General features: G+C 42.6%; 1 pseudogene; it reads left to right on the forward strand.

Annotated features, from left to right (window-relative positions):
* The window catches only part of LOC133345079 (zinc finger protein 385D-like), a 122,697-nt pseudogene extending 110,217 nt beyond the window's left edge, over nucleotides 1–12,480 (forward strand).
* The last annotated feature ends 2,503 nt before the right edge of the window (nucleotides 12,481–14,983 follow it).

The following is a 14,983-nucleotide window of genomic DNA, read 5'->3' on the forward strand; positions in this document are numbered from 1 at the left end:
TGGCCACGCAGGACACATTGCACGCAGGTGCCGCATGGATGCTGCTCTACCGGGGCCACCCTCTTGCCAACAGCCACTCTCCACCCCTATGTACAACCAGCAAGCAAGTCGTGGCATCCCGAACACCATGGCAGTTCCCATCTCAGACCTTTCATACGTTCCCCCAGTCGATACACCTGCCACTTCCCGACGATCACAACCACCCTCGTACATACGCGATTTGTCACCACAACGGTTGCTGGCTTCAGGCCCACAATGGTGCAAGTTGGCATGGAGGGGAGTGGTAGCCGCAGATCCGTGATGGTAGGCTCAGTGGGGGGCATTGAGGTTGAGATGCTGGTAGATACGGGAGCATCGGTGACTTATATCCCTGCACGTTTTTGATATGCTTCCCCACAGGGCCCAACAGTTGCGCCCTGTACAATCGTTCTATGTAGCAGCAAATGGGGGGAGCATCGCGATTTTGGGACAGAGACCCAAATTTGTGTGGGTGAACTGGTCATATAAGGCTCTGTACTCATCTCCAGCACGTTGACGGTTCCCTGTTTGCTGGGGACAGACTATTTGAATCAACTCCCTATCAAGATTGTAATGGACCAGGGGTGCATTGAAATGCCATCGGGGGAACGTCTCTGTTTTTTACGCCCGGACGATACCTGGACGTCAGCTCAGGTGCAGGCAGTCGTGAATGAGATGCTCACGGTGCCCCCAGCAGCACAAATATTAATTCCCCTTGGATATCGCACACATCTGGTGACGGCTCGACCAGACACACCTGTATTGGTATCACCGGTGATGGCGATCAAGGATCGACAAGCCGTAGCAGGAGAGGACACCATCCTATGTCGCCACCAAAAATTGTTTATTCAGGGTTTTAACACGGCAAACACACCTGTGACAATACATCGGGGAACGGTTTTGGCACATGTGCAGCCCATGCCAGCAGGGGGCGGAGAAGTGCAAGCTGGAATAAGGGCGCATGAAACTGATCCTGCGAGCGAGGAGGCTATGCCCTGGCTAGAAACTATGGCAGCACAGGATGCTAACTTGTCCGAGCAACAACGTCAGGCCCTTCTGGCATTTTTACAAGACTTTGAGGACATTTTTAGTAAGGAACCGTACAATTAAGGTTGCACTGATTTAATGTCACATCACATAGAGATGGGAAACGCGCCGCCTATCTGCTAAAATGAATATCGCATGGGGGCCAGTCGAGAAAGCTCACATACAAAGGGTGATCGACAAGATGTTAAGGGTCGATATTATCTCGCCATTTACGAGCCCATGGAGGGCCCCTATTGTCCTGGTCAAAAGGCCAAATGGTTCATTGCGGTTTTGCATTGACTTCTGTGGACTAAATAAGATCACAATGGAAGACGCTTATCTGCTACCACGGATTGACATTTCCTTGGATGCCTTTACGGGAGCCAAATACTTTTCTACATTGGACCTATCATCGGGATTTTGGCAGCTACCGCTGGATGAGAATTAAAAATACAAATCCCTCTTTAGGACACTGCAGGGGTTATTTTAATGTAACTGTCTCCCCATGCGATTACAAACGGCACCAGCCACATTCCAACAGCTCATGGAGTTGGTACTGACGGGACTCCAATGAGACATTTGCATGATATATTTGGATGACGTAATTGTGTTCAAACGATCCTTTCAGGAACACCGGTTGAGGCTGGTTTTTTCACATACAAGGGAAGCACATTTAAAACTCAAATCTTCGAAATTCCACCTCACACACCCTTCCGTCAGATATTTAGGTCACATAGCACAACGGGGGTAGCGGAAACCGCCAGCACACCCTGTCAAAGTTTCCCTATAATCAATCGAGGTTTCGCGAGTCAATGAGTTGGTGGCCCTTGATATATTGCGACCCCTGCCTCGTACCAACAGAAGTCACAGATATCTGCCAGTAGGTGTCGAGTTTTTCACGCGATGGCCGGTAAATTGGCCCCTGGTGAATAAAACTGCCCAGTCAGTAGCAGATGCTTTTATTGAAGCATATGTTATGGACAAAGGTGTCCCTGAAAAACTTATAACGGACCAGGGTTGAAATTTTTCTTTGAAACTGCTGCAACATCCTAGGCACTAAGAAAGTGCGCACTTCTCCATACCACCTACAAACCGATGGGATGGTGGAACGACTAAATCGCACCACCACTTCCATGCTATGTCAGGTGGTCAAAGGGACACAGAGGTACCTGGATTTACACATATGCGGGGTCCTGGCGGCATACCGGTTATCCCCGCATGCGTCAATGGGATATACTCCATTTTATTTGATGTATAGTAGGGAGCCAGACCCTCCCATTGAGCGCCAGCTTTTTGACCTCCTAGCTGGGGCTGCAAAATGGCAAATAGCGGTGCATCGGGTCATGCAGCAGTGGGAGATGGTGAGGGAGGAGGCACAAGCTGCGGCGGCTTTCGCCTGTTCCACAAATGAATGGGCTAGGCAAAACGGAGTGACACCCCTTCCCTTCAAAGTGGGAGAGTGCGTGGCTGCACTGCCCACAGGTCCCCTTGGGGACCTCGCCCAAATTGTATCGTCCATGGCAGAGCCCTGTAAAGGTGGTGGAAATTCTCATGCCCCAATGGGTCCAATTGGGACACTGACTGTCTCGGCCTTGCTGTGCGCTGTGTTGCACCACTATCCGAGTATTTACCTCGCATTCAATAAACTTTCAGAGCCAGGGTGAACATCTGACTCCAACGTATTTAATTAATTGAACGAGGTAAAACTGATGGAAAAACACAGCACAAAATACAGTATATGTTAATACTTTCAATATTGATACAATGAATGATCACAAGGAGAATAATAGCATTGTCTTAGATAACATGAAACTCAACAATAGGTCCTGGATGGACCAGGCACCCACATTATAGCTACACAAGAAAATAAGCTACTGTGTTAAATAAGGTCACATCGTGTAATCACCATACTGCAGCCTAAATGTGCAATGCTGCACATAACACTGAACTGTGTATGAGATACTTCTTCATCCTTGCTCTCAAGATCGCATTAAAGTTACATGGGTACAAGTCTGGCTCAACTTATCCAACTACAAGTAACATTCACAATAATGCAAGTGGCAGGCTTCGTTGTTAACTAGGCCTCATATTTATCATAACAATTTAACAGCATTATAAAGGCATTTACAGCATTATAATGGCAATCCTAACATAACATCAATCCCAGTATTATAACATAAACGAACTTACAGCCGCTTCTTAAAGTCCCACAATGAGTAGATGAACCTGTCTTCACTGAGACGCTATTTGTGCCTCCATTTTGTACTCTGTGTAATGGCTGACACCCTGCCTCATGGCTTAGAGATTCTTAAATCGTAACTTCCTGGTCACGTGACCAATCTCAACACCATATCAGGAAGTTCCTGTGTAATCAACACCCCCATACCTGCCATGGCGCAGAACACCGACGATGGTATGTACACCTCGCCTGTCTTAAGCTGGACTGGTCGAAGCCTACCACGGATGTGCCACTACACTCGGAAGAGCACCCACTACACACACGAAAACCGGGTTGCCACGATCACCTACACCTTCACCCCTTCACTCACCATCATCACTACTGAGGTCAGGGAAGTCACTTGCTGCGACGAACCAACCTCAAAAAGGATGCCTTCCTTTCCCAGGATCGTCCGTGACCAAGGAGGTGCAGTAGAATCCGACGGAGCCGCAACTACACAGCCCGGTTACCTGGGCACGGTCCCGGGTGATGCTTCCACAGTGATAGACAACCACTGCATGCAAGACCACGGGACCGGGGATAAAAATTACACTGTCGTTCTTTCACGCCGGAGGTTGTTCGTCAGTTGTTCACATGTTACGGTTGGAAGGTCCGATTGACTCCTTGTATCTACCGTCTTGTCTTACGATTATTCGTTTGTTGATGTCTTAAATTATCTTCTGTATAGCCATGCATTCCACATCTACATACACAAAGTGACAGGACTCTGGTTGAGTTCGAAATTGCTTGTTTATTGACGAAAATACTTTTTTTTTCTCCTCTACCATCAGGGTTACCCCGAATCCCTTGGATTTGTACGGGTTATGTTTAGTCGAGGACGACTTTCTCTTCAGAGGGGGGGGGGGGGGGGTGATGTAGTGCTAATACTTACGTGATCCGAGGGTAGATATACTCTCGTGATCCAAGGTTACAGTGTCAGCATGACGCCACGATGAAAAGGAGAGAGAAGGCAGGGCGAGAGACAGAGAGAACGCCCAGAGAGAGAGAGAGGTGACATCACCGGGAGAGGCCGGGCAATTGGGGCGCTTCTTGGAGGGACTCGGAGTAGGGTGGACGCGTGCGGCGTGAGTTCGCGGGAAATTAAGAAAAGTGTGGGCCTTTTGACTTTGTCTGGTGAACTCACTACACCGGGTAATGTTTGTATTTTAATGTATCGTCACTCAATGTTTAATTTGTTTAAATAGAAAATGTCATAGCGGTGGAGGTTTAAGACGTCTTTGTAGCTGGTTGCTTTGTGTCACCGATGAAGTCAATGTTTCCCATCTTTAGAAGTTCACCAGAATAAATAAAGTCCAACAAAATGCAATTTAAAATATTTGCATCTATTTTATGTGACCAAAAAATAGTATATAGACAGTTACGATTATGTGATATTCATGTACGAAGATGAATGTTTACGTTTTTACAATAAAGCTTATTTTCTCTCAACGTGCATTCAAACTTAACTACAGTGTGAAGAATAATTAATACACTCGCTAAGAACCATATTTTTCTCTTCCTATTTGTATTATTTTCAGCACATTAGCAATTAGATTGGTTGCATTGAAATGTATTCCACTCCTATCAGTTAATCGTTTAAAGTAAAATATGGTGATTTGTTATGCTTACAAAATAGTGTTTTTGAAGCAATGTTCGCTGAGACATTCTCAGCTCTGCACTGTGAGCATATCAAATTACCACAATAATAGAATAATTTCCTTCCAAAGACAACCAGGGGGAAATTATGTTACATGACACCACATGGGCATTTTCCTTCTTGGTAGGAGCACGGCACAAGGCGACGCTCGAGGGCAAGGATGTGAGGGCTTCAGGAAGACCTTTTCTGCGCCACATGGGCCGAAACAAAGCAGCTAAGGCAACCAGCAGCATGTCGGGCACCCCCACCAAGAACTTCCAGTGCCAGCTCTGCGATGTAAAGGTCAACTCGGAGGTGCAATTGCAGCAGGTGACCGCCTGTAAGGATGTGTGCATTCATCCAGCGTGGGTATCAGTGGCGCAATGGTATGCATGCTGTGCTAGCATTCTGGGTACCTGGGTTCAATTCCCCGCCATTAGTTACTACAAGTTACATACCAGTGATGCTCGCACACGTCACCCTCTTGCGTTATCCTAGCCTTAGTCCAGTCATCCATCGGTGTCAGCTCTGGGTTCGGATGTCACTGGTAAATGAGTGGACCCAGCTTAATATGCTCCCCATGTTGAGCTGGGTTTACTCCTTAATGTTATCCCACCACCACCATTACATCCATCTTTGTCTTCCTCTTGGCCTTCTACCTTCAAATTTCCAAAAGAGGATAAAGTGTGGCAGTCGGGCTCCCTGTGAGCCTCGCACTACATGGCCGCAATATGCCAACCTCCTCTGGCTGACTTAGTCCAGCATTGTTCTTTAGCAACATCCCATTTTGGATGAGTACGGTTGGCAAAGTACCATGCGAAAGATATTAAAAATACATACATTCCTTGTTATTTTTTCATCCATTCTACGCTTATCATCCGCAGCCTGAGTTGGTGTTCACAAACAGCACTTGCCCCAATCGTCTGTACAGATTTATTCTGGATGCTTGTCATTTTTTTCATCAATTGTTTCTGCATAATGTGCCATCGGTGTGTTGCTGTCATGTTTGAAGATTGTAAAACTACTCACATACTCATAAACACTGCACTCTCTGGGAACACAGAGCCAAATACCCAGCATAATACTGCAATGAACAATAAAATGTAGATAATAATGATCCAAACAATGTGTGATCATTATTCCAATAATATTCATCATACAATTTAATAAAGTAAACTTAACTTTTATTATTATTGTATAGCTATGCCTGGTGTTCATTCAGAACTATTACGTGAAATTATGTGAGCACTGAATTAATTTACATTGAGGCGATTGTTTTAATTTTTCTTAAGAGATAAACTATGTTGTTATTTTTTGGAGAATAAATTATTGTTATATTCATTTCAAACACGATGAAATGTAACCGTTAAGGACTTATAACCAAATAAAACCAAACATGTGCTTATTATAATTGCCTTGCATATTAACCATTCGGTGCGTTTCTGCATTTGAAAACATAACCTTTTTATTTAATTTGCCTGCAGTCTCCGCTGCATTGTTTGGTTTGTAGCGGTGTTATGCTGCGTGTCTTTTCTCCCGCAGCACATAAAGAGTCGAAAGCATAAGGACAAGCTGACGGGAAAGGCTTCCAAATCCAAATTTTGTCCATACAACAAAGCTCAGCGTGCAAGTAACAGGAGTTCGTTGCTCGTGAGTATGCCATGGGGAGTGATGCTTGCAATTCGTGTTTTTGTAATGACAGCATGCGTGCTTTTTTGTGGCTCCTAAAAATCTCTAATAATAACGGAGACTATCAACAGAATAATTACTCCAGGTACACAAAGCCGAAACATCCAATAAAGCACAACACTTAAAAAATATATATTTGGTCGAATATATTGTAAATTACAAAGCATTGGTAGCTTATGAGGAAAACAGGTGAATTACATTGATTTTTCGGACAAAGAACCCTTAATTAATATTGATTCCTGGTATTTATAGCTATGCAGTCATTAGCCTGTGTGCCATATGTAGAAGGTACGACATGCACAGTGAATGGGAAAAAAATACTTTCAGCACTTGTTTTACGTACATGTTTCACATAGAAATTAAATGTTACATGGAAACGTTACAATCGCTATAATTGCTGATGAGTATGATTGCTCAAGAGCAACGTGTAGCTGGACTCTAATTTCATTACTGTAACTCACGCATGCATCGTACATTTATGTTCATTAAGCCTACATGCTCTGATAATTATTCTTATAAAACATGAATATATTTGTCCTGAAAGAACCCTTATTTTTAGAACATAAATCTTGTGCTTTAACAAAAAACAGTTCATTACGCAAATAATACACCGTGAAGATATTTTCTTTTAAGCTCGGCACAAATTTACAATCATCTACATTTATGAATCTGAAATTTGGCAGGCTGGCATTGTAACTTGTTAAATAATGGATTTGATTTTAACTTTCACGATTTCCACTGTATGTGAATTTTAATCCCAATGAATGGGCTGTGCTGGCGCAGGCCTGTGATCTGCCACCTTGATGGTGGGTTAAGTCGATCATGCAGAGATCACAGTATCCGTGAAACACTCACCTGCAGGATATTTTTTTGGCTTTTATAAGACAGTACATTAAGTAGCCCGCTGACACATCAGTATGACATTTCAAGAGTTATCCTCGGATTTGTGTGGGGTTTCTGCATGCCTTTCAGTTTTCTAAATAGAAGAAAATACCCAAAATACTCAATCAGGAATTTATGTGCAGTGAGGCTTTTCGGAGCAAACTAGGTATGTTATTCTTAATAAAGGTTCTTACGTTAGATCGCGTGTTGCATACTCGAAATGAAGGACGTGGGCAGGTGCTCCAAATCGAGGGCAAACACATTTATTGTGGTTAATCTTTAAAATGCAACATCACGTGTGTCACACAAAGCAATCTTCACCGAGTCGCCATTAACCACGTTACTGGTGTACACGTCTGGTTAATAACAGTTTTCTCTTAAACCCAATTCTACTACTGATAAATCATCTTTGTCTTTGACAATAACATTTACACTTCACTATTGAAATATTGCTTTAATCCTAAGCTGTATGTCTATCTATAATATCTACTTATATCGGTATCTTACACCCATTATCTGTGCTGTATGTGTACAGTATACGTAATGCATTTGTCAAAATTGTACAACTTACTACTTTACATGTGTTATATTCTCAATAGCATTGCAAGTAGTCATACTCTGGTGCATGAGCATGGTTATAGAATAAACAGTATTAGGGTTAGAGAATTAAGAATTACAAGTATTAACTACAGTACGTCATCCTTTACAATGCACAGTGCTAAAACCCCTCCAATTGAATTCAAACTCTTTGGTTCTTTTGGTAAAGACACGTAGGTAGAAATCAAATAAAACAAATCACGACGTTTCGATCGCATCACAAGCAATCCTCATCAGATGGAACAACCACAGCAAGAAAAAATGCCGAAGTAGGCGAGAGAGCTGCCGTGGCAAGAGGTTATATAGGTAAGAAAGGGGGGAGGAGCAAGGGGGGAGAGAGAGAGGGGAGGGGTGTGGAGCAGGGGAAGAGTAGCTGCGTGAACGAGGCTGGGGGGGGAAGTAGGCGGGGCTAGAAGTGGGAAGCTGAGTGTGAGACACGGGGGGAAAGTAACTCGGAATAAGTATAACCCGTAAAAACAAAGTTTTTCACTATAAATCCTTTATATGCGTGGCGGCTAGAGTCCTCTCGTCCTCTGGCTTGAGATGGCTGCCACCTATGGGTCAGATGATTGTCTGCCAGTATTAAGCAATTGGTAATTAAATATTTAATTTGTTTTCCCTAAACAGTGTAAAACTTCAACCGAGAAGATGGATACAAATTGAGCAATTATTGGAAGGATTTTATTAACCAGGTAAAGCCTGAACTGGTTGTGGTTGTTTCCATCATGCCCGCCGGGTACTAGTCTCTTTTTCAGCTTCCCACTTCTAGCCCAAATTTTGGAAAAAAAAATTCACGAACATTAATTGTCTCGCACAACGAGTCTGTGTGCAAAATGTCAGCTCGATTGGATCACGGGAAGTGGGTTAAAAAACGACTGAAAGATTTGCACGGTCGTAAGCAAGCAAGCACGCAAGCACGCAAGCAAGCAAGCAAGCGAACTTAATATAAAGGATTTAAAAATAGACTAGTACCCGGCGGGTATGGTGGAAACAACCACAACCAGTTAAGGCTTTACACGGAGGGAAAGTAACCTTTGATAGTTTGTTCATGAAGCAATCCAGATATATAAACATAGACCTAACTTCAACCGAGAAGATGGATACAAATTGAGCAATCATTGGAAGGATTTTATTAACCAGGTAAAGCCTGAACTGGTTGTGGTTGTTTCCATCATGCCCGCCGGGTACTAGTCTATTTTTCAGCTTCCCACTTCTAGCCCCGCTTACTTCCCCCCCAGCCTCGCTTTCCCCTTCCCCTGCTCCACACCCCCCTCTCTCGCTGCCCCCTTGCTCCTCCCCCCTTTCTTATGTGTTGCGATCGAAACATCGTGATTTGTTTTATTTTATTTCTACCTACGTGACTTTACCGAAAGAACCAAAGAGTATGGATTCCTACAGTCACGAAAGCTTCATAACAATTCAAAGCCAAGCTTGAAGTCTAGAACAAGTCGAGAACAAGTCTAGACTATTTCTATAACAATAAAAAACAACCTTTGGGTCCTTTATCTGTGAGATGCAACAGCACGTGTGTCACAGCAATTCTTGAACCGAGTCGCCATAAATCATGTGACTGGTATACAAGTGCGGTTATTCAATAACCCTGCCAGCCACCTACAGGCCCAACTCAGTCATCACATGCTGCTGTACACACATGCATTGATGCACTGCACAGCACATCAGGACTTTCACAAAACCACACTTTACTCCCTTGTTGCACAAGGAAATAATTAAAAGAGTGGTCCATTCCTAATGTGCCACTTAAGTATAAATGTGTCGCAACCCTCCTCAATCCGACACGGCCAATCAGTAAGAAATGTGTCACGTTAACAAAACGCCAATGAGTTACTTCTTCAGCCCACCGGTGTGTTTGTTAATATGTCACATTTCTTAATGATTGGCCGTGTCAGGTTGTGGAGGGTTGCGACACATTAACACTTACGCGATCTAACCAAAAAACCTATAAATAATACTGGTCGTGAAAACCTACGTGTTAAACTAAGTACGTTATTGTTTTTTCGCTCAACCGCGATGGTTTCTACAAACAGTTACTGGATCATGTGTGTGGTGTTGCGTCCCCTCGCAGGCTAAACTGACTTTCCGCAAAGAGCTGCTGAACTCGCTGGGGTTAAGCTTTCTGCAATCTCCCCTCTCGGCGGCCGCTGCTGCCTTCCAGGCCACCAATGTCCACTACACGGTGGGACTGCTCAGAGCGTGATTTGCCGCTCACAGATGAACCACAGCATTGCTGTGCAAACACTGAAACTGTTACATTTGACGTTTTATTTAAACGCCAGAAGAACTATGAACAGTTAGACTTGGCTGTATTTCTACACGCCAATGGGCGGCATGAGATAAATAGTATTAATAATAATGTTCAGACCTTTATCAAGACACTTCTGGATGACATTTTGTCTTGAGGGTTTTTTGATCATACTTCACTACACTGGTCAGGGGTGTGGCTGCAAAACAAACTCGGGTTGTCAGGTTCATAGCGCAATGTGCTATGAACCCCACAAGTAACCACCCTCCTCACCCCCGCAAGATCACAAGTGTTGGCTTAATACATGAGTTATAACGCAATTTGATATTTTACCATAACCAATCACAGGCACAGTTCTCCGTGAATGTTAGCTAAGTGCTGTACAATTTTTTACATCTTTTAGCATGTGTATAGGCCGCAAGTGCTTGTGTTTGTGCACTTGGTGAATGTTTCATAACAGCATGCTAACACATTTTCTAGATTGTTGTGAATTTTGCAGTGTGCCTTTATTTTTACACATATGCGTGAAGGCTAGTTAATTTTTATTATTATATATAATGTTCAATAATATAACGTTTCCTTCACACAATAATTCGTCTTATATTTAAAAAAAGACATTTGTCAATAATGCTTCCTTAAAGGAAAACATTGTATAGAAAATAAATATTGTGTTATATTTAAATCAGTACAGTTTTGTTAGAAATTACTTTGCGTATTGGACACTAATTAGTTGTTATTGTGTGTAATATATATTGAATATACACGAGGGAGGGATTGAAAAATCTGTGGCCCACATTTCATGAGAGTGAAGCAGCGCTCTGACATGTGGACGCCAGGCATGTGTGAAAAATGTATTTATCGCTTCCCTACTCTCTCCGCTGTCTGTACATGAACCCTGATGCCAGCTCTCCTTCCAAGCCCGACCAGCCTACTGTCATCAATTTCTTACTTCCCCAATCTCCATTTTTGGCCAACCATCAAACAAAGATGGAGACGTCTTCACGTCCATCGTTCTGTGCATATCAACCCACGAGTTCATTTAGAAATGCATTATATAATAATGAAATGCAGCCACTCGACTGCACATAAATCCTTTACAATTCGGAAGTGCTACATATTTTGGTCACTGCGCCGCGCACTTTCAGATGCGCTTTTGCAGCCATCTGAAACTCTCTTCCTTCCGATATTAGAAAGCCATTGGAGCTATGCACTTTAAAATCTCGATTGAAAACGAATTTCTTTAGGCCTGCTTTTTGTGTTTAGTTTAGTCCTTCCCCCGCAACTCTGGTTAGCATAATTGGCTACGTATGGTGCAATAGAAGTTCAACATAATACATGTACACTTCCTACAGTGAAAGTGTGTAGCATTACCACGTGAGCATGCTTGTATCGGGAAGAAACATTTACTAATATTTCAGACAATTTTTATGTACTGTGTACGGTGGTTTAACGGCATTAATATAGTGAGGGTTTAGAGCAAATCTTGGTGAAGCGATATGAAATGTGAGTTTTACTCAGTGACAAATATAACTTGAACTTTGAACCGACAGGGATTAGAAACGAGTATTAGGCGGCCCACAGCAGGAGAGCCACAGCAGGAGAGCCAATCACTTTTCGTCCTAATGAGCATTCATCATCTGGGCAGGGTGGCCTAACAATGCTTGTCAGTGGGTCAAACTTACCTCGAAAGAAAGAAAAATTACACTGCATACCCACGTACGGTACGTTGCTGTGCTTAGTGAGCTTTTCTTCTGCAGGCAAAGCTGGACTTCCACGAGGACCTGACCAGGTTACCATCCGCCATGACAACAGGTTACCTGCCGTCACCCCTGGCGGCTGCCACTGCTGCGGTTGCCATGAGATCACCGCTGACTTTTCCACGCGGCGCCCGCCGCTGCCGCCAGCCTCTTCCCAAGCCACGGTTTGGCACAAGCCCTGCTGAGGCCAGCCCCGGGGCCCATGCGGAATTCTCACGGGCCAATAATTTTCACCCCCTATTGATCCTAATTCATCTTGACCGAGGTTGGTTCACGCTCTGCTCATTCCAGCGGACCGCCTTTCCCTTCTTGTTTGAGAATCCGAGGATTTGGTTACCTGTACGGCGTCGCAAATACCACTACGTACAGCAGTGCGACTGGCATCTTGCTCGCACAGGTCACACCCAATGACTATCCCTGACGTTCAGAACACATGAGAAAAGTGCAACTTGTGGAGAGTGGAACTTTTGAATTGTATGCTCCTTTGGTCCCACGACCCTTAAATCTTACTGGAGATTAACATATCTACAGGCTGCAATGCAGCATGGAAGTCTGTCTGGTGTGTGCCAAGTGATGGTGCGTGGCACAGCGTGTGCATATGACTGATCCGTGGACAGAGGTCACAAGGAGCCATGATGATTTCTCTTGGGTGTGCCTGCTCAGATATGTCTGCTTTTGTCAATATGCCAACTGATCCTGGGACTTCTTATAGAGCTGCAAAACGAGTGTGTTGTCCAGTCACACAAACGACTGCTGTTGTGTTTTCTGCTGAAATATACTTGTGCAAAATTTGAATGTGATCTGCATAGCTGTGTTTCGCTGACTGTACCATTTGCAAGACTGTGGCGAAAAGATATCCATGTTTACAGTTTTTCACAGCTTATCCTGCAACCTTATATGATGTCTCTGTGATTCTATTGTACTGTATTGTAAAAAACTACTCGAGCTTTCCTGCCATACCAAATGACCTATTACAACGAGTTGTGCTACTATGGTGTCTGGCAGATGACGTGCAGACAAGGTGACATTGCATATCCATCAAACATTCTCATATTTGCTTCATGCACCAAGAGCAGGAAATGACAGTGAACCCATGGGAAAGTGCATATACGCTGCAAAATACGACAATGTATACAGTACTCCAGTGTACCTCAAGGGAAGTTCTATGCTGAAAATATATTCATTAAATTTCTGGAACATGTTGCTGAATATAAATGTAATGGAAATACTGTTTAAATTCGGCATTGCATGATATGACAATAACAGAGGTATTGTTAAATCGTCCAGTCATTGAGAACAAATTCATCAAATTGGCCACTTCCTCGAGCCATGACGGGAAGATTAATGTGTGTAGGGACCCACACAACAAGCGGTGGTGGCTCCTGGTTTGTCTCAGAATACTCGATCTGAGCGTAAAACTGCATTGGCAAAAGCACACTAAGAGATGTCCAAAATGACTGCTTCTGAAGTCATAAAGAAATGCAAGGTGTTCTGCTATTCTATTAATCTCTTAATGTTATTTTACGTTGTTCATTTGGCTGCTATGAGTCGCTGCGTGTTGCATACATTTGGTAATGGAGCAGATGCATTTCTTGACAGACTTTCACCATTACTTTTGTCAACAATAATATGTGTAATATAGAATTTCAACATAATGTGCATTTAATTTGTATTGGCAAACAATGGAATATTCCAACCATATAAATTATCAATTGCAATGTTATGTACGTTTGTGTGTTGCGAGCAACGTTATTGTATATTGGGCATTTTCATCATCAAATCGCACTGGAATAAGCCGGTGCTTTGCTCAGTCACTGCAATAAATAACGTGTCATTTTTATTTCCATAATCTGTCTGCGTCTTATTTTGTCTCGTGCTTTCCCATCTCGTGATCTTTGTTTTATTTGGCAATGGTCATACATTAAATAATGTGCCATCGTTGTCGACACAAATCCACATCTACCAAGGTAAAACTCAGAAGCATGAATTTGCGTTGACCGTATTTCAATTTGGCAAGGCTTTGCTCTATTAACTTCGAGAGTTGTGCAGCTTTTTAGCATAGATGTCACTTCGTTTAAGATTTGTACAGCTAAAATACATATTACCCAACTGTTATTGTCACTTGCAAAGATAACTGATAGTATGGCGCACGTAAAATGTAAATGTTTGCTCCATGTACATTTTTTTATTTTGAACATGAAGCGATGTTTTTATTTTATATTGCATTTTTATAATTTTCCTTGCTAAAAAATAGTTATTTGATGCAGTTTGGATGTTTTGTTTAATTCAGCTTTTTGCCAGGAATTTAAGTTTAGCCACAGTACACATTACATATTTTCTTCAGTTAATTTATTTTACAGGTAAAATATGAAACAATTTCATACTTTAATGACCAAAAGAAACCACTGAAATCCTACTACACATGTAGATGTAACATTTAAAAAACAGCACAATGTAATATGTATGCTTATTAAAATACTTTGCTGTATATCAAAAGCAGTAATGAATGTTTATATTATACATGAAGATGCATTCAGCATGTTTCCCACAATTTAATTATATTGTTATTAGCTGTAACTTTACACACGAGTACTGATAATCTGCTTTGGGGTAAATATATTTTTTCCAATGCAATAGGGTTTTTGTTATAATTACAAGACGCCACTGGCGTGTGTGATATTAATTAAATTGTATTGACGCTGAGCTGTTTGTTTTTGCCTTCATCCTACAGTTTTGGCAAAACAAAACAAGCCGTACTAAAAGTAAATGAAACAGAAAATCAATTGGAGAGAAAAAATATGTAAATGCAATCTGGTCTTTCGATATCCAAGGGTAATGTCTCCCAGGAGGGCAGTGAACGCATTTTGTGAATGAACCCCGCCTTTAAATCGATGTTGTTG

The sequence above is a fragment of the Lethenteron reissneri genome, chromosome 21 (genome assembly GCF_015708825.2).
Source record: "Lethenteron reissneri isolate LAM-NWPU_2019-01 chromosome 21, ASM1570882v1, whole genome shotgun sequence".
NCBI lineage: Eukaryota > Metazoa > Chordata > Hyperoartia > Petromyzontiformes > Petromyzontidae > Lethenteron > Lethenteron reissneri.